Genomic DNA, 19,040 nt, shown 5'->3' with positions numbered 1-19,040 from the left:
TCCTAGCATGTCATCTTGACAGTAAATTAAAGTGATGCAAGAGAAGCTTACAGCATCTCGTAGTCCAATGTGCTAACATATAGTTTTTTGATGAATCACTGCACTTCACATTCAGGCATGTAGGTTGGAGAGTAAATGAAAGTGATGCAAAAAAAACTTACAGCATCTGCTATTCCCAGGTGCTAACAGATAGTTTGAGTTAATTATTCACTGCACTTCAAATTTGAACATGATAGCTTGAACATAAATTAAAGGGATGCAATACAATCTTACAGCACCTGCTATTCCCTGGTACTAAAATATTTCTATTTAATCTGTACACTTCACATACAAGCTTGTCAGTTGCAGATTAAAGTAAAGTGATGCAACAAAAACTTACAGCATTTGCTATTCCCAGGTGCTAACAGATAGTTTTTTTAATTAATCACTGCACTTCACATCCTAGCATGTCATCTTGAAAGTAAATTAAAGTGATGCAAGAGAAGCTTACAGCATCTCGTAGTCCAAGGTGCTAACAGATAGATTTTTGAGGAATCACTGCACTTCACATTCAGGCATGTGAGTTGGAGAGTAAATGAAAGTGATGCAAAAAAAACTTACAGCATCTGCTATTCCCAGGTGCTAACAGATAGTTTTTTTTATTAATCACTGCACTTCACATTTGAGCATGTCAGCTTGAAAGTAAATTAAAGTGATGCAAGAAAAGCTTACAGCACCTGGTATTCCTAGGTAGGGTCCCACCTCAGTACTATTCAGGCCCAAACTTGCTTAGCTTCCAAGGTCAGATGAGATTGGGCGTTCTCAAGCTGGTGTGGCCGTAAGCCTTAAACACTTACTCAAATTGCCTAATCATAGCAAATATGATCAAAGACCAATCTGACAATTTTTTTTATTAATCCCTGCACTTGACATTCTAGAATGTTATCTTGAATGTAATTAAATGATGCAATAAAAGCTTACAATACGGAGCTGGTATACTGAGGCACTAATTATTCACTGCACTTCAAATTTGAACATGATAGCTTGAACATAAATTAAAGGGATGCAAACAATCTTACAGCACCTGCTATTCCCTGGTACTAAAATATTTCTATTTAATCTGTACACTTCACATACAAGCTTGTCAGTTGCAGATTAAAGTAAAGTGATGCAACAAAAACTTACAGCATCTGCTATTCCCAGGTGCTAACAGATAGTTTTTTTAATTAATCACTGCATTTCACATCCTAGCATGTCATCTTGACAGTAAATTAAAGTGATGCAAGAGAAGCTTACAGCATCTCGTAGTCCAATGTGCTAACATATAGTTTTTTGATGAATCACTGCACTTCACATTCAGGCATGTAGGTTGGAGAGTAAATGAAAGTGATGCAAAAAAAACTTACAGCATCTGCTATTCCCAGGTGCTAACAGATAGTTTGAGTTAATTATTCACTGCACTTCAAATTTGAACATGATAGCTTGAACATAAATTAAAGGGATGCAATACAATCTTACAGCACCTGCTATTCCCTGGTACTAAAATATTTCTATTTAATCTGTACACTTCACATACAAGCTTGTCAGTTGCAGATTAAAGTAAAGTGATGCAACAAAAACTTACAGCATCTGCTATTCCCAGGTGCTAACAGATAGTTTTTTTAATTAATCACTGCACTTCACATCCTAGCATGTCATCTTGAAAGTAAATTAAAGTGATGCAAGAGAAGCTTACAGCATCTCGTAGTCCAAGGTGCTAACAGATAGATTTTTGAGGAATCACTGCACTTCACATTCAGGCATGTGAGTTGGAGAGTAAATGAAAGTGATGCAAAAAAAACTTACAGCATCTGCTATTCCCAGGTGCTAACAGATAGTTTTTTTTATTAATCACTGCACTTCACATTTGAGCATGTCAGCTTGAAAGTAAATTAAAGTGATGCAAGAAAAGCTTACAGCACCTGGTATTCCTAGGTAGGGTCCCACCTCAGTACTATTCAGGCCCAAACTTGCTTAGCTTCCAAGGTCAGATGAGATTGGGCGTTCTCAAGCTGGTGTGGCCGTAAGCCTTAAACACTTACTCAAATTGCCTAATCATAGCAAATATGATCAAAGACCAATCTGACAATTTTTTTATTAATCCCTGCACTTGACATTCTAGAATGTTATCTTGAATGTAATTAAATGATGCAATAAAAGCTTACAATACGGAGCTGGTATACGGAGGCACTAATTATTCACTGCACTTCAAATTTGAACATGATAGCTTGAACATAAATTAAAGGGATGCAAACAATCTTACAGCACCTGCTATTCCCTGGTACTAAAATATTTCTATTTAATCTGTACACTTCACATACAAGCTTGTCAGTTGCAGATTAAAGTAAAGTGATGCAACAAAAACTTACAGCATCTGCTATTCCCAGGTGCTAACAGATAGTTTTTTTAATTAATCACTGCATTTCACATCCTAGCATGTCATCTTGACAGTAAATTAAAGTGATGCAAGAGAAGCTTACAGCATCTCGTAGTCCAATGTGCTAACATATAGTTTTTTGATGAATCACTGCACTTCACATTCAGGCATGTAGGTTGGAGAGTAAATGAAAGTGATGCAAAAAAAACTTACAGCATCTGCTATTCCCAGGTGCTAACAGATAGTTTGAGTTAATTATTCACTGCACTTCAAATTTGAACATGATAGCTTGAACATAAATTAAAGGGATGCAATACAATCTTACAGCACCTGCTATTCCCTGGTACTAAAATATTTCTATTTAATCTGTACACTTCACATACAAGCTTGTCAGTTGCAGATTAAAGTAAAGTGATGCAACAAAAACTTACAGCATTTGCTATTCCCAGGTGCTAACAGATAGTTTTTTTAATTAATCACTGCACTTCACATCCTAGCATGTCATCTTGAAAGTAAATTGAAGGGATGCAAGAGAAGCTTACAGCATCTCGTAGTCCAAGGTGCTAACAGATAGATTTTTGAGGAATCACTGCACTTCACATTCAGGCATGTGAGTTGGAGAGTAAATGAAAGTGATGCAAAAAAAACTTACAGCATCTGCTATTCCCAGGTGCTAACAGATAGTTTTTTTTTATTAATCACTGCACATCACATTTGAGCATGTCAGCTTGAAAGTAAATTAAAGTGATGCAAGAAAAGCTTACAGCACCTGGTATTCCTAGGTAGGGTCCCACCTCAGTAGTATCCAGGCCCAAACTTGCTTAGCTTCCAAGGTCAGATGAGATTGGGCTTGCTCAAACTGGTGTGGCCGTAAGCCTTAAACACTTACTCAAATTGCCTAATCATAGCAAATATGATCAAAGACCAATCTGACAATTTTTTTTATTAATCCCTGCACTTGACATTCTAGAATGTTATCTTGAATGTAAATTAAATGATGCAATAAAAGCTTACAACATCTGGTATACGGAGGCACTAACAGACAGTTTTTTGATGAATCACTGCACTTCACATTCAGGCATGTGAGTTGGAGAGTAAATGAAAGTGATGCAAAAAAAACTTACAGCATCTGCTATTCCCAGGTGCTAACAGATAGTTTTTTTTATTAATCACTGCACTTCACATTTGAGCATGTCAGCTTGAAAGTAAATTAAAGTGATGCAAGAAAAGCTTACAGCACCTGGTATTCCTAGGTAGGGTCCCACCTCAGTACTATTCAGGCCCAAACTTGCTTAGCTTCCAAGGTCAGATGAGATTGGGCGTTCTCAAGCTGGTGTGGCCGTAAGCCTTAAACACTTACTCAAATTGCCTAATCATAGCAAATATGATCAAAGACCAATCTGACAATTTTTTTATTAATCCCTGCACTTGACATTCTAGAATGTTATCTTGAATGTAATTAAATGATGCAATAAAAGCTTACAATACGGAGCTGGTATACGGAGGCACTAATTATTCACTGCACTTCAAATTTGAACATGATAGCTTGAACATAAATTAAAGGGATGCAAACAATCTTACAGCACCTGCTATTCCCTGGTACTAAAATATTTCTATTTAATCTGTACACTTCACATACAAGCTTGTCAGTTGCAGATTAAAGTAAAGTGATGCAACAAAAACTTACAGCATCTGCTATTCCCAGGTGCTAACAGATAGTTTTTTTAATTAATCACTGCATTTCACATCCTAGCATGTCATCTTGACAGTAAATTAAAGTGATGCAAGAGAAGCTTACAGCATCTCGTAGTCCAATGTGCTAACATATAGTTTTTTGATGAATCACTGCACTTCACATTCAGGCATGTAGGTTGGAGAGTAAATGAAAGTGATGCAAAAAAAACTTACAGCATCTGCTATTCCCAGGTGCTAACAGATAGTTTGAGTTAATTATTCACTGCACTTCAAATTTGAACATGATAGCTTGAACATAAATTAAAGGGATGCAATACAATCTTACAGCACCTGCTATTCCCTGGTACTAAAATATTTCTATTTAATCTGTACACTTCACATACAAGCTTGTCAGTTGCAGATTAAAGTAAAGTGATGCAACAAAAACTTACAGCATTTGCTATTCCCAGGTGCTAACAGATAGTTTTTTTAATTAATCACTGCACTTCACATCCTAGCATGTCATCTTGAAAGTAAATTGAAGGGATGCAAGAGAAGCTTACAGCATCTCGTAGTCCAAGGTGCTAACAGATAGATTTTTGAGGAATCACTGCACTTCACATTCAGGCATGTGAGTTGGAGAGTAAATGAAAGTGATGCAAAAAAAACTTACAGCATCTGCTATTCCCAGGTGCTAACAGATAGTTTTTTTTTATTAATCACTGCACATCACATTTGAGCATGTCAGCTTGAAAGTAAATTAAAGTGATGCAAGAAAAGCTTACAGCACCTGGTATTCCTAGGTAGGGTCCCACCTCAGTAGTATCCAGGCCCAAACTTGCTTAGCTTCCAAGGTCAGATGAGATTGGGCTTGCTCAAACTGGTGTGGCCGTAAGCCTTAAACACTTACTCAAATTGCCTAATCATAGCAAATATGATCAAAGACCAATCTGACAATTTTTTTTATTAATCCCTGCACTTGACATTCTAGAATGTTATCTTGAATGTAAATTAAATGATGCAATAAAAGCTTACAACATCTGGTATACGGAGGCACTAACAGACAGTTTTTTGATGAATCACTGCACTTCACATTCAGGCATGTGAGTTGGAGAGTAAATGAAAGTGATGCAAAAAAAACTTACAGCATCTGCTATTCCCAGGTGCTAACAGATAGTTTTTTTTATTAATCACTGCACTTCACATTTGAGCATGTCAGCTTGAAAGTAAATTAAAGTGATGCAAGAAAAGCTTACAGCACCTGGTATTCCTAGGTAGGGTCCCACCTCAGTACTATCCAGGCCCAAACTTGCTTAGCTTCCAAGGTCAGAGGAGATTGGGCATTCTCAAGCTGGTGTGGCCGTAAGCCTTAAACACTTACACAAATTGCCTAATCATAGCAAATATGATCAAAGACCAATCTGACAATTTTTTTTATTAATCCCTGCACTTGACGTTCTAGAATGTTATCTTGAATGTAAATTAAATGATGCAATAAAAGCTTACAACATCTTGTATACGGAGGCACTAACAGACAGTTTTTTGATGAATCACTGCACTTCACATTCAGGCATGTGAGTTGGAGAGTAAATGAAAGTGATGCAAAAAAAACTTACATCATCTGCTATTCCCAGGTGCTAACAGATAGTTTGAGTTAATTATTCACTGCACTTCAAATTTGAACATGATAGCTTGAACATAAATTAAAGGGATGCAATACAATCTTACAGCACCTGCTATTCCCTGGTACTAAAATATTTCTATTTAATCTGTACACTTCACATACAAGCTTGTCAGTTGCAGATTAAAGTAAAGTGATGCAACAAAAACTTACAGCATCTGCTATTCCCAGGTGCTAACAGATAGTTTTTTTAATTAATCACTGCACTTCACATCCTAGCATGTCATCTTGAAAGTAAATTAAAGTGATGCAAGAGAAGCTTACAGCATCTCGTAGTCCAAGGTGCTAACAGATAGATTTTTGAGGAATCACTGCACTTCACATTCAGGCATGTGAGTTGGAGAGTAAATGAAAGTGATGCAAAAAAAACTTACAGCATCTGCTATTCCCAGGTGCTAACAGATAGTTTTTTTTATTAATCACTGCACTTCACATTTGAGCATGTCAGCTTGAAAGTAAATTAATGTGATGCAAGAAAAGCTTACAGCACCTGGTATTCCTAGGTAGGATCCCACGTCAGTACTATCCAGGCCCAAACTTGCTTAGCTTCCAAGGTCAGATGAGATTGGGAATTCTCAAACTGGTGTGGCCGTAAGCCTTAAACACTTACTCAAATTGCCTAATCATAGCAAATATGATCAAAGACCAATCTGACAATTTTTTTTATTAATCCCTGCAATTGACATTCTAGAATGTTATCTTGAATGTAAATTAAATGATGCAATAAAAGCTTACAACATCTGGTATACGGAGGAACTAACAGACAGTTTTTTAATGAATCACTGCACTTCACATTCAGGCACGTGAGTTGGAGAGTAAATGAAAGTGATGCAAAAAAAACTTACAGCATCTGCTATTCCCAGGTGCTAACAGATAGTTTTTTTTATTAATCACTGCACTTCACATTTGAGCATGTCAGCTTGAAAGTAAATTAAAGTGATGCAAGAAAAGCTTACAGCACCTGGTATTCCTAGGTAGGGTCCCACCTCAGTAGTATCCAGGCCCAAACTTGCTTAGCTTCCAAGGTCAGATGAGATTGGGCTTGCTCAAACTGGTGTGGCCGTAAGCCTTAAACACTTACTCAAATTGCCTAATCATAGCAAATATGATCAAAGACCAATCTGACAATTTTTTTTATTAATCCCTGCACTTGACATTCTAGAATGTTATCTTGAATGTAAATTAAATGATGCAATAAAAGCTTACAACATCTGGTATACGGAGGCACTAACAGACAGTTTTTTGATGAATCACTGCACTTCACATTCAGGCATGTGAGTTGGAGAGTAAATGAAAGTGATGCAAAAAAAACTTACAGCATCTGCTATTCCCAGGTGCTAACAGATAGTTTTTTATATTAATCACTGCACTTCACATTTGAGCATGTCAGCTTGAAAGTAAATTAAAGTGATGCAAGAAAAGCTTACAGCACCTGGTATTCCTAGGTAGGGTCCCACCTCAGTACTATCCAGGCCCAAACTTGCTTAGCTTCCAAGTTCAGAGGAGATTGGGCATTCTCAAGCTGGTGTGGCCATAAGCCTTAAACACTTACACAAATTGCCTAATCATAGCAAATATGATCAAAGACCAATCTGACAATTTTTTTTATTAATCCCTGCACTTGACGTTCTAGAATGTTATCTTGAATGTAAATTAAATGATGCAATAAAAGCTTACAACATCTTGTATACGGAGGCACTAACAGACAGTTTTTTGATGAATCACTGCACTTCACATTCAGGCATGTGAGTTGGAGAGTAAATGAAAGTGATGCAAAAAAAACTTACATCATCTGCTATTCCCAGGTGCTAACAGATAGTTTGAGTTAATTATTCACTGCACTTCAAATTTGAACATGATAGCTTGAAAATAAATTAAAGGGATGCAAACAATCTTACAGCACCTGCTATTCCCTGGTACTAAAATATTTCTATTTAATCTGTACACTTCACATACAAGCTTGTCAGTTGCAGATTAAAGTAAAGTGATGCAACAAAAACTTACAGCATCTGCCATTCCCAGGTGCTAACAGATAGTTTTTTTAATTAATCACTGCACTTCACATCCTAGCATGCCATCTTGAAAGTAAATTAAAGTGATGCAAGAGAAGCTTACAGCATCTCGTAGTCCAAGGTGCTAACAGATAGATTTTTGAGGAATCACTGCACTTCACATTCAGGCATGTGAGTTGGAGAGTAAATGAAAGTGATGCAAAAAAAACTTACAGCATCTGCTATTCCCAGGTGCTAACAGATAGTTTTTTTTATTAATCACTGCACTTCACATTTGAGCATGTCAGCTTGAAAGTAAATTAAAGTGATGCAAGAAAAGCTTACAGCACCTGGTATTCCTAGGTAGGGTCCCACCTCAGTACTATTCAGGCCCAAACTTGCTTAGCTTCCAAGGTCAGATGAGATTGGGCGTTCTCAAGCTGGTGTGGCTGTAAGCCTTAAACACTTACTCAAATTGCCTAATCATAGCAAATATGATCAAAGACCAATCTGACAATTTTTTTTATTAATCCCTGCACTTGACGTTCTAGAATGTTATCTTGAATGTAAATTAAATGATGCAATAAAAGCTTACAACATCTTGTATACGGAGGCACTAACAGACAGTTTTTTGATGAATCACTGCACTTCACATTCAGGCATGTGAGTTGGAGAGTAAATGAAAGTGATGCAAAAAAAACTTACATCATCTGCTATTCCCAGGTGCTAACAGATAGTTTGAGTTAATTATTCACTGCACTTCAAATTTGAACATGATAGCTTGAAAATAAATTAAAGGGATGCAAACAATCTTACAGCACCTGCTATTCCCTGGTACTAAAATATTTCTATTTAATCTGTACACTTCACATACAAGCTTGTCAGTTGCAGATTAAAGTAAAGTGATGCAACAAAAACTTACAGCATCTGCTATTCCCAGGTGCTAACAGATAGTTTTTTTAATTAATCACTGCATTTCACATCCTAGCATGTCATCTTGACAGTAAATTAAAGTGATGCAAGAGAAGCTTACAGCATCTCGTAGTCCAATGTGCTAACATATAGTTTTTTGATGAATCACTGCACTTCACATTCAGGCATGTAGGTTGGAGAGTAAATGAAAGTGATGCAAAAAAAACTTACAGCATCTGCTATTCCCAGGTGCTAACAGATAGTTTGAGTTAATTATTCACTGCACTTCAAATTTGAACATGATAGCTTGAACATAAATTAAAGGGATGCAATACAATCTTACAGCACCTGCTATTCCCTGGTACTAAAATATTTCTATTTAATCTGTACACTTCACATACAAGCTTGTCAGTTGCAGATTAAAGTAAAGTGATGCAACAAAAACTTACAGCATCTGCTATTCCCAGGTGCTAACAGATAGTTTTTTTAATTAATCACTGCACTTCACATCCTAGCATGTCATCTTGAAAGTAAATTAAAGTGATGCAAGAGAAGCTTACAGCATCTCGTAGTCCAAGGTGCTAACAGATAGATTTTTGAGGAATCACTGCACTTCACATTCAGGCATGTGAGTTGGAGAGTAAATGAAAGTGATGCAAAAAAAACTTACAGCATCTGCTATTCCCAGGTGCTAACAGATAGTTTTTTTTATTAATCACTGCACTTCACATTTGAGCATGTCAGCTTGAAAGTAAATTAAAGTGATGCAAGAAAAGCTTACAGCACCTGGTATTCCTAGGTAGGGTCCCACCTCAGTACTATTCAGGCCCAAACTTGCTTAGCTTCCAAGGTCAGATGAGATTGGGCGTTCTCAAGCTGGTGTGGCCGTAAGCCTTAAACACTTACTCAAATTGCCTAATCATAGCAAATATGATCAAAGACCAATCTGACAATTTTTTTATTAATCCCTGCACTTGACATTCTAGAATGTTATCTTGAATGTAATTAAATGATGCAATAAAAGCTTACAATACGGAGCTGGTATACGGAGGCAATAACAGACAGTTTTTTGATGAATCACTGCACTTCACATTCAGGCATGTGAGTTGGAGAGTAAATGAAAGTGATGCAAAAAAAACTTACAGCATCTGCTATTCCCAGGTGCTAACAGATGGTTTTTTTTATTAATCACTGCACTTCACATTTGAGCATGTCAGCTTGAAAGTAAATTAATGTGATGCAAGAAAAGCTTACAGCACCTGGTATTCCTAGGTAGGATCCCACGTCAGTACTATCCAGGCCCAAACTTGCTTAGCTTCCAAGGTCAGATGAGATTGGGAATTCTCAAACTGGTGTGGCCGTAAGCCTTAAACACTTACTCAAATTGCCTAATCATAGCAAATATGATCAAAGACCAATCTGACAATTTTTTTTATTAATCCCTGCAATTGACATTCTAGAATGTTATCTTGAATGTAAATTAAATGATGCAATAAAAGCTTACAACATCTGGTATACGGAGGAACTAACAGACAGTTTTTTAATGAATCACTGCACTTCACATTCAGGCACGTGAGTTGGAGAGTAAATGAAAGTGATGCAAAAAAAACTTACAGCATCTGCTATTCCCAGGTGCTAACAGATAGTTTTTTTTATTAATCACTGCACTTCACATTTGAGCATGTCAGCTTGAAAGTAAATTAAAGTGATGCAAGAAAAGCTTACAGCACCTGGTATTCCTAGGTAGGGTCCCACCTCAGTAGTATCCAGGCCCAAACTTGCTTAGCTTCCAAGGTCAGATGAGATTGGGCTTGCTCAAACTGGTGTGGCCGTAAGCCTTAAACACTTACTCAAATTGCCTAATCATAGCAAATATGATCAAAGACCAATCTGACAATTTTTTTTATTAATCCCTGCACTTGACATTCTAGAATGTTATCTTGAATGTAAATTAAATGATGCAATAAAAGCTTACAACATCTGGTATACGGAGGCACTAACAGACAGTTTTTTGATGAATCACTGCACTTCACATTCAGGCATGTGAGTTGGAGAGTAAATGAAAGTGATGCAAAAAAAACTTACATCATCTGCTATTCCCAGGTGCTAACAGATAGTTTGAGTTAATTATTCACTGCACTTCAAATTTGAACATGATAGCTTGAAAATAAATTAAAGGGATGCAAACAATCTTACAGCACCTGCTATTCCCTGGTACTAAAATATTTCTATTTAATCTGTACACTTCACATACAAGCTTGTCAGTTGCAGATTAAAGTAAAGTGATGCAACAAAAACTTACAGCATCTGCCATTCCCAGGTGCTAACAGATAGTTTTTTTAATTAATCACTGCACTTCACATCCTAGCATGCCATCTTGAAAGTAAATTAAAGTGATGCAAGAGAAGCTTACAGCATCTCGTAGTCCAAGGTGCTAACAGATAGATTTTTGAGGAATCACTGCACTTCACATTCAGGCATGTGAGTTGGAGAGTAAATGAAAGTGATGCAAAAAAAACTTACAGCATCTGCTATTCCCAGGTGCTAACAGATAGTTTTTTTTATTAATCACTGCACTTCACATTTGAGCATGTCAGCTTGAAAGTAAATTAAAGTGATGCAAGAAAAGCTTACAGCACCTGGTATTCCTAGGTAGGGTCCCACCTCAGTACTATTCAGGCCCAAACTTGCTTAGCTTCCAAGGTCAGATGAGATTGGGCGTTCTCAAGCTGGTGTGGCTGTAAGCCTTAAACACTTACTCAAATTGCCTAATCATAGCAAATATGATCAAAGACCAATCTGACAATTTTTTTTATTAATCCCTGCACTTGACGTTCTAGAATGTTATCTTGAATGTAAATTAAATGATGCAATAAAAGCTTACAACATCTTGTATACGGAGGCACTAACAGACAGTTTTTTGATGAATCACTGCACTTCACATTCAGGCATGTGAGTTGGAGAGTAAATGAAAGTGATGCAAAAAAAACTTAGATCATCTGCTATTCCCAGGTGCTAACAGATAGTTTGAGTTAATTATTCACTGCACTTCAAATTTGAACATGATAGCTTGAAAATAAATTAAAGGGATGCAAACAATCTTACAGCACCTGCTATTCCCTGGTACTAAAATATTTCTATTTAATCTGTACACTTCACATACAAGCTTGTCAGTTGCAGATTAAAGTAAAGTGATGCAACAAAAACTTACAGCATCTGCCATTCCCAGGTGCTAACAGATAGTTTTTTTAATTAATCACTGCACTTCACATCCTAGCATGCCATCTTGAAAGTAAATTAAAGTGATGCAAGAGAAGCTTACAGCATCTCGTAGTCCAAGGTGCTAACAGATAGATTTTTGAGGAATCACTGCACTTCACATTCAGGCATGTGAGTTGGAGAGTAAATGAAAGTGATGCAAAAAAAACTTACAGCATCTGCTATTCCCAGGTGCTAACAGATAGTTTTTTTTATTAATCACTGCACTTCACATTTGAGCATGTCAGCTTGAAAGTAAATTAAAGTGATGCAAGAAAAGCTTACAGCACCTGGTATTCCTAGGTAGGGTCCCACCTCAGTACTATTCAGGCCCAAACTTGCTTAGCTTCCAAGGTCAGATGAGATTGGGCGTTCTCAAGCTGGTGTGGCCGTAAGCCTTAAACACTTACTCAAATTGCCTAATCATAGCAAATATGATCAAAGACCAATCTGACAATTTTTTTTATTAATCCCTGCACTTGACATTCTAGAATGTTATCTTGAATGTAATTAAATGATGCAATAAAAGCTTACAATACGGAGCTGGTATACGGAGGCACTAATTATTCACTGCACTTCAAATTTGAACATGATAGCTTGAACATAAATTAAAGGGATGCAAACAATCTTACAGCACCTGCTATTCCCTGGTACTAAAATATTTCTATTTAATCTGTACACTTCACATACAAGCTTGTCAGTTGCAGATTAAAGTAAAGTGATGCAACAAAAACTTACAGCATCTGCTATTCCCAGGTGCTAACAGATAGTTTTTTTAATTAATCACTGCACTTCACATCCTAGCATGTCATCTTGAAAGTAAATTAAAGTGATGCAAGAGAAGCTTACAGCATCTCGTAGTCCAAGGTGCTAACAGATAGATTTTTAAGGAATCACTGCACTTCACATTCAGGCATGTGAGTTGGAGAGTAAATGAAAGTGATGCAAAAAAAACTTACAGCATCTGCTATTCCCAGGTGCTAACAGATAGTTTTTTTTATTAATCACTGCACTTCACATTTGAGCATGTCAGCTTGAAAGTAAATTAAAGTGATGCAAGAAAAGCTTACAGCACCTGGTATTCCTAGGTAGGGTCCCACCTCAGTACTATTCAGGCCCAAACTTGCTTAGCTTCCAAGGTCAGATGAGATTGGGCGTTCTCAAGCTGGTGTGGCCGTAAGCCTTAAACACTTACTCAAATTGCCTAATCATAGCAAATATGATCAAAGACCAATCTGACAATTTTTTTTATTAATCCCTGCACTTGACATTCTAGAATGTTATCTTGAATGTAATTAAATGATGCAATAAAAGCTTACAATACGGAGCTGGTATACGGAGGCACTAATTATTCACTGCACTTCAAATTTGAACATGATAGCTTGAACATAAATTAAAGGGATGCAAACAATCTTACAGCACCTGCTATTCCCTGGTACTAAAATATTTCTATTTAATCTGTACACTTCACATACAAGCTTGTCAGTTGCAGATTAAAGTAAAGTGATGCAACAAAAACTTACAGCATTTGCTATTCCCAGGTGCTAACAGATAGTTTTTTTAATTAATCACTGCACTTCACATCCTAGCATGTCATCTTGAAAGTAAATTAAAGTGATGCAAGAGAAGCTTACAGCATCTCGTAGTCCAAGGTGCTAACAGATAGATTTTTGAGGAATCACTGCACTTCACATTCAGGCATGTGAGTTGGAGAGTAAATGAAAGTGATGCAAAAAAAACTTACAGCATCTGCTATTCCCAGGTGCTAACAGATAGTTTGAGTTAATTATTCACTGCACTTCAAATTTGAACATGATAGCTTGAAAATAAATTAAAGGGATGCAAACAATCTTACAGCACCTGCTATTCCCTGGTACTAAAATATTTCTATTTAATCTGTACACTTCACATACAAGCTTGTCAGTTGCAGATTAAAGTAAAGTGATGCAACAAAAACTTACAGCATCTGCTATTCCCAGGTGCTAACAGATAGTTTTTTTAATTAATCACAGCATTTCACATCCTAGCATGTCATCTTGACAGTAAATTAAAGTGATGCAAGAGAAGCTTACAGCATCTCGTAGTCCAAGGTGCTAACAGATAGATTTTTGAGGAATCACTGCACTTCACATTCAGGCATGTGAGTTGGAGAGTAAATGAAAGTGATGCAAAAAAAACTTACAGCATCTGCTATTCCCAGGTGCTAACAGATAGTTTTTTTTATTAATCACTGCACTTCACATTTGAGCATGTCAGCTTGAAAGTAAATTAAAGTGATGCAAGGAAAGCTTACAGCACCTGGTATTCCTAGGTAGGGTCCCACCTCAGTACTATTCAGGCCCAAACTTGCTTAGCTTCCAAGGTCAGATGAGATTGGGCGTTCTCAAGCTGGTGTGGCCGTAAGCCTTAAACACTTACTCAAATTGCCTAATCATAGCAAATATGATCAAAGACCAATCTGACAATTTTTTTTATTAATCCCTGCACTTGACATTCTAGAATGTTATCTTGAATGTAATTAAATGATGCAATAAAAGCTTACAATACGGAGCTGGTATACGGAGGCACTAATTATTCACTGCACTTCAAATTTGAACATGATAGCTTGAACATAAATTAAAGGGATGCAAACAATCTTACAGCACCTGCTATTCCCTGGTACTAAAATATTTCTATTTAATCTGTACACTTCACATACAAGCTTGTCAGTTGCAGATTAAAGTAAAGTGATGCAACAAAAACTTACAGCATCTGCTATTCCCAGGTGCTAACAGATAGTTTTTTTAATTAATCACTGCACTTCACATCCTAGCATGTCATCTTGAAAGTAAATTAAAGTGATGCAAGAGAAGCTTACAGCATCTCGTAGTCCAAGGTGCTAACAGATAGATTTTTGAGGAATCACTGCACTTCACATTCAGGCATGTGAGTTGGAGAGTAAATGAAAGTGATGCAAAAAAAACTTACAGCATCTGCTATTCCCAGGTGCTAACAGATAGTTTGAGTTAATTATTCACTGCACTTCAAATTTGAACATGATAGCTTGAAAATAAATTAAAGGGATGCAAACAATCTTACAGCACCTGCTATTCCCTGGTACTAAAATATTTCTATTTAATCTGTACACTTCACATACAAGCTTGTCAGTTGCAGATTAAAGTAAAGTGATGCAACAAAAACTTACAGCATCTGCTATTCCCAGGTGCTAACAGATAGTTTTTTTAATTAATCACAGCATTTCACATCCTAGCATGTCATCTTGACAGTAAATTAAAGTGATGCAAGAGAAGCTTACAGCATCTCGTAGTCCAAGGTGCTAACAGATAGATTTTTGAGGAATCACTGCACTTCACATTCAGGCATGTGAGTTGGAGAGTAAATGAAAGTGATGCAAAAAAAACTTACAGCATCTGCTATTCCCAGGTGCTAACAGATAGTTTTTTTTATTAATCACTGCACTTCACATTTGAGCATGTCAGCTTGAAAGTAAATTAAAGTGATGCAAGGAAAGCTTACAGCACCTGGTATTCCTAGGTAGGGTCCCACCTCAGTACTATTCAGGCCCAAACTTGCTTAGCTTCCAAGGTCAGATGAGATTGGGCGTTCTCAAGCTGGTGTGGCCGTAAGCCTTAAACACTTACTCAAATTGCCTAATCATAGCAAATATGATCAAAGACCAATCTGACAATTTTTTTTATTAATCCCTGCACTTGACATTCTAGAATGTTATCTTGAATGTAATTAAATGATGCAATAAAAGCTTACAATACGGAGCTGGTATACGGAGGCACTAATTATTCACTGCACTTCAAATTTGAACATGATAGCTTGAACATAAATTAAAGGGATGCAAACAATCTTACAGCACCTGCTATTCCCTGGTACTAAAATATTTCTATTTAATCTGTACACTTCACATACAAGCTTGTCAGTTGCAGATTAAAGTAAAGTGATGCAACAAAAACTTACAGCATCTGCTATTCCCAGGTGCTAACAGATAGTTTTTTTAATTAATCACTGCACTTCACATCCTAGCATGTCATCTTGAAAGTAAATTAAAGTGATGCAAGAGAAGCTTACAGCATCTCGTAGTCCAAGGTGCTAACAGATAGATTTTTGAGGAATCACTGCACTTCACATTCAGGCATGTGAGTTGGAGAGTAAATGAAAGTGATGCAAAAAAAACTTACAGCATCTGCTATTCCCAGGTGCTAACAGATAGTTTTTTTTATTAATCACTGCACTTCACATTTGAGCATGTCAGCTTGAAAGTAAATTAAAGTGATGCAAGAAAAGCTTACAGCACCTGGTATTCCTAGGTAGGGTCCCACCTCAGTACTATTCAGGCCCAAACTTGCTTAGCTTCCAAGGTCAGATGAGATTGGGCGTTCTCAAGCTGGTGTGGCCGTAAGCCTTAAACACTTACTCAAATTGCCTAATCATAGCAAATATGATCAAAGACCAATCTGACAATTTTTTTTATTAATCCCTGCACTTGACATTCTAGAATGTTATCTTGAATGTAATTAAATGATGCAATAAAAGCTTACAATACGGAGCTGGTATACTGAGGCACTAATTATTCACTGCACTTCAAATTTGAACATGATAGCTTGAACATAAATTAAAGGGATGCAAACAATCTTACAGCACCTGCTATTCCCTGGTACTAAAATATTTCTATTTAATCTGTACACTTCACATACAAGCTTGTCAGTTGCAGATTAAAGTAAAGTGATGCAACAAAAACTTACAGCATTTGCTATTCCCAGGTGCTAACAGATAGTTTTTATAATTAATCACTGCACTTCACATCCTAGCATGTCATCTTGAAAGTAAATTAAAGTGATGCAAGAGAAGCTTACAGCATCTCGTAGTCCAAGGTACTAACAGATAGATTTTTGAGGAATCACTGCACTTCACATTCAGGCATGTGAGTTGGAGAGTAAATGAAAGTGATGCAAAAAAAACTTACAGCATCTGCTATTCCCAGGTGCTAACAGATAGTTTGAGTTAATTATTCACTGCACTTCAAATTTGAACATGATAGCTTGAACATAAATTAAAGGGATGCAATACAATCTTACAGCACCTGCTATTCCCTGGTACTAAAATATTTCTATTTAATCTGTACACTTCACATACAAGCTTGTCAGTTGCAGATTAAAGTAAAGTGATGCAACAAAAACTTACAGCATTTGCTATTCCCAGGTGCTAACAGATAGTTTTTTTAATTAATCACTGCACTTCACATCCTAGCATGTCATCTTGAAAGTAAATTAAAGTGATGCAAGAGAAGCTTACAGCATCTCGTAGTCCAAGGTGCTAACAGATAGATTTTTGAGGAATCACTGCACTTCACATTCAGGCATGTGAGTTGGAGAGTAAATGAAAGTGATGCAAAAAAAACTTACAGCATCTGCTATTCCCAGGTGCTAACAGATAGTTTTTTTTATTAATCACTGCACTTCACATTTGAGCATGTCAGCTTGAAAGTAAATTAAAGTGATGCAAGAAAAGCTTACAGCACCTGGTATTCCTAGGTAGGGTCCCACCTCAGTACTATTCAGGCCCAAACTTGCTTAGCTTCCAAGGTCAGATGAGATTGGGCGTTCTCAAGCTGGTGTGGCCATAAGCCTTAAACACTTACTCAAATTGCCTAATCATAGCAAATATGATCAAAGACCAATCTGACAATTTTTTTTATTAATCCCTGCAATTGACATTCTAGAATGTTATCTTGAATGTAATTAAATGATGCAATAAAAGCTTACAATACGGAGCTGGTATACGGAGGCACTAATTATTCACTGCACTTCAAATTTGAACATGATAGCTTGAACATAAATTAAAGGGATCCAAACAATCTTACAGCACCTGCTATTCCCTGGTACTAAAATATTTCTATTTAATCTGTACACTTCACATACAAGCTTGTCAGTTGCAGATTAAAGTAAAGTGATGCAACAAAAACTTACAGCATCTGCTATTCCCAGGTGCTAACAGATAGTTTTTTTAATTAATCACTGCATTTCACATCCTAGCATGTCATCTTGACAGTAAATTAAAGTGATGCAAGAGAAGCTTACAGCATCTCGTAGTCCAATGTGCTAACATATAGTTTTTTGATGAATCACTACACTTCACATTCAGGCATGTGAGTTGGAGAGTAAATGAAAGTGATGCAAAAAAAAACTTACAGCATCTGCTATTCCCAGGTGCTAACAGATAGTTTGAGTTAATTATTCACTGCACTTCAAATTTGAACATGATAGCTTGAACATAAATTAAAGGGATGCAATACAATCTTACAGCACCTGCTATTCCCTGGTACTAAAATATTTCTATTTAATCTGTACACTTCACATACAAGCTTGTCAGTTGCAGATTAAAGTAAAGTGATGCAACAAAAACTTACAGCATTTGCTATTCCCAGGTGCTAACAGATAGTTTTTTTAATTAATCACTGCACTTCACATCCTAGCATGTCATCTTGAAAGTAAATTAAAGTGATGCAAGAGAAGCTTACAGCATCTCGTAGTCCAAGGTGCTAACAGATAGATTTTTGAGGAATCACTGCACTTCACATTCAGGCATGTGAGTTGGAGAGTAAATGAAAGTGATGCAAAAAAAACTTACAGCATCTGCTATTCCCAGGTGCTAACAGATAGTTTTTTTTATTAATCACTGCACTTCACATTTGAGCATGTCAGCTTGAAAGTAAATTAAAGTGATGCAAGAAAAGCTTACAGCACCTGGTATTCCTAGGTAGGGTCCCACCTCAGTACTATTCAGGCCCAAACTTGCTTAGCTTCCAAGGTCAGATGAGATTGGGCGTTCTCAAGCTGGTGTGGCCGTAAGACTTAAACACTTACTCAAATTGCCTAATCATAGCAAATATGATCAAAGACCAATCTGACAATTTTTTTTATTAATCCCTGCAATTGACATTCTAGAATGTTATCTTGAATGTAATTAAATGATGCAATAAAAGCTTACAATACGGAGCTGGTATACGGAGGCACTAATTATTCACTGCACTTCAAATTTGAACATGATAGCTTGAACATAAATTAAAGGGATGCAAACAATCTTACAGCACCTGCTATTCCCTGGTACTAAAATATTT

The 19,040-nt window shown here is 36.7% G+C and overlaps 21 pseudogenes; all 21 read right to left on the bottom strand.

Annotated features, from left to right (window-relative positions):
* Positions 1-704: 704 nt before the first annotated feature.
* LOC145646511 (5S ribosomal RNA) lies at positions 705-823 on the bottom strand (annotated as a pseudogene).
* A 1,105-nt stretch (positions 824-1,928) lies between these two features.
* LOC145646510 (5S ribosomal RNA) lies at positions 1,929-2,047 on the bottom strand (annotated as a pseudogene).
* A 1,105-nt stretch (positions 2,048-3,152) lies between these two features.
* On the bottom strand, positions 3,153-3,271 carry LOC145643615 (5S ribosomal RNA; annotated as a pseudogene).
* A 352-nt stretch (positions 3,272-3,623) lies between these two features.
* LOC145646509 (5S ribosomal RNA) lies at positions 3,624-3,742 on the bottom strand (annotated as a pseudogene).
* A 1,105-nt stretch (positions 3,743-4,847) lies between these two features.
* On the bottom strand, positions 4,848-4,966 carry LOC145643614 (5S ribosomal RNA; annotated as a pseudogene).
* Positions 4,967-5,318: 352 nt separating this feature from the next.
* Positions 5,319-5,437, bottom strand: LOC145649180 (5S ribosomal RNA; annotated as a pseudogene).
* A 791-nt stretch (positions 5,438-6,228) lies between these two features.
* Positions 6,229-6,347, bottom strand: LOC145649599 (5S ribosomal RNA; annotated as a pseudogene).
* A 352-nt stretch (positions 6,348-6,699) lies between these two features.
* On the bottom strand, positions 6,700-6,818 carry LOC145643613 (5S ribosomal RNA; annotated as a pseudogene).
* Positions 6,819-7,170: 352 nt separating this feature from the next.
* Positions 7,171-7,289, bottom strand: LOC145648786 (5S ribosomal RNA; annotated as a pseudogene).
* A 790-nt stretch (positions 7,290-8,079) lies between these two features.
* On the bottom strand, positions 8,080-8,198 carry LOC145647025 (5S ribosomal RNA; annotated as a pseudogene).
* A 1,229-nt stretch (positions 8,199-9,427) lies between these two features.
* On the bottom strand, positions 9,428-9,546 carry LOC145646508 (5S ribosomal RNA; annotated as a pseudogene).
* A 354-nt stretch (positions 9,547-9,900) lies between these two features.
* LOC145649598 (5S ribosomal RNA) lies at positions 9,901-10,019 on the bottom strand (annotated as a pseudogene).
* Positions 10,020-10,371: 352 nt separating this feature from the next.
* On the bottom strand, positions 10,372-10,490 carry LOC145643612 (5S ribosomal RNA; annotated as a pseudogene).
* Positions 10,491-11,280: 790 nt separating this feature from the next.
* On the bottom strand, positions 11,281-11,399 carry LOC145647024 (5S ribosomal RNA; annotated as a pseudogene).
* Positions 11,400-12,189: 790 nt separating this feature from the next.
* LOC145646507 (5S ribosomal RNA) lies at positions 12,190-12,308 on the bottom strand (annotated as a pseudogene).
* A 666-nt stretch (positions 12,309-12,974) lies between these two features.
* LOC145646506 (5S ribosomal RNA) lies at positions 12,975-13,093 on the bottom strand (annotated as a pseudogene).
* A 1,104-nt stretch (positions 13,094-14,197) lies between these two features.
* On the bottom strand, positions 14,198-14,316 carry LOC145646504 (5S ribosomal RNA; annotated as a pseudogene).
* A 1,104-nt stretch (positions 14,317-15,420) lies between these two features.
* LOC145646503 (5S ribosomal RNA) lies at positions 15,421-15,539 on the bottom strand (annotated as a pseudogene).
* A 666-nt stretch (positions 15,540-16,205) lies between these two features.
* LOC145646502 (5S ribosomal RNA) lies at positions 16,206-16,324 on the bottom strand (annotated as a pseudogene).
* Positions 16,325-17,429: 1,105 nt separating this feature from the next.
* Positions 17,430-17,548, bottom strand: LOC145647499 (5S ribosomal RNA; annotated as a pseudogene).
* Positions 17,549-18,654: 1,106 nt separating this feature from the next.
* LOC145648138 (5S ribosomal RNA) lies at positions 18,655-18,773 on the bottom strand (annotated as a pseudogene).
* Positions 18,774-19,040: the final 267 nt, after the last annotated feature.

The sequence above is a fragment of the Electrophorus electricus genome, chromosome 13 (assembly GCF_041902795.1).
Source record: "Electrophorus electricus isolate QZ-2024a chromosome 13, ASM4190279v1, whole genome shotgun sequence".
Lineage (NCBI taxonomy): Eukaryota > Metazoa > Chordata > Actinopteri > Gymnotiformes > Gymnotidae > Electrophorus > Electrophorus electricus.
Note: the sequence above shows the minus strand (reverse complement) of the source record. Positions and strands in the feature narration are given on the sequence as shown.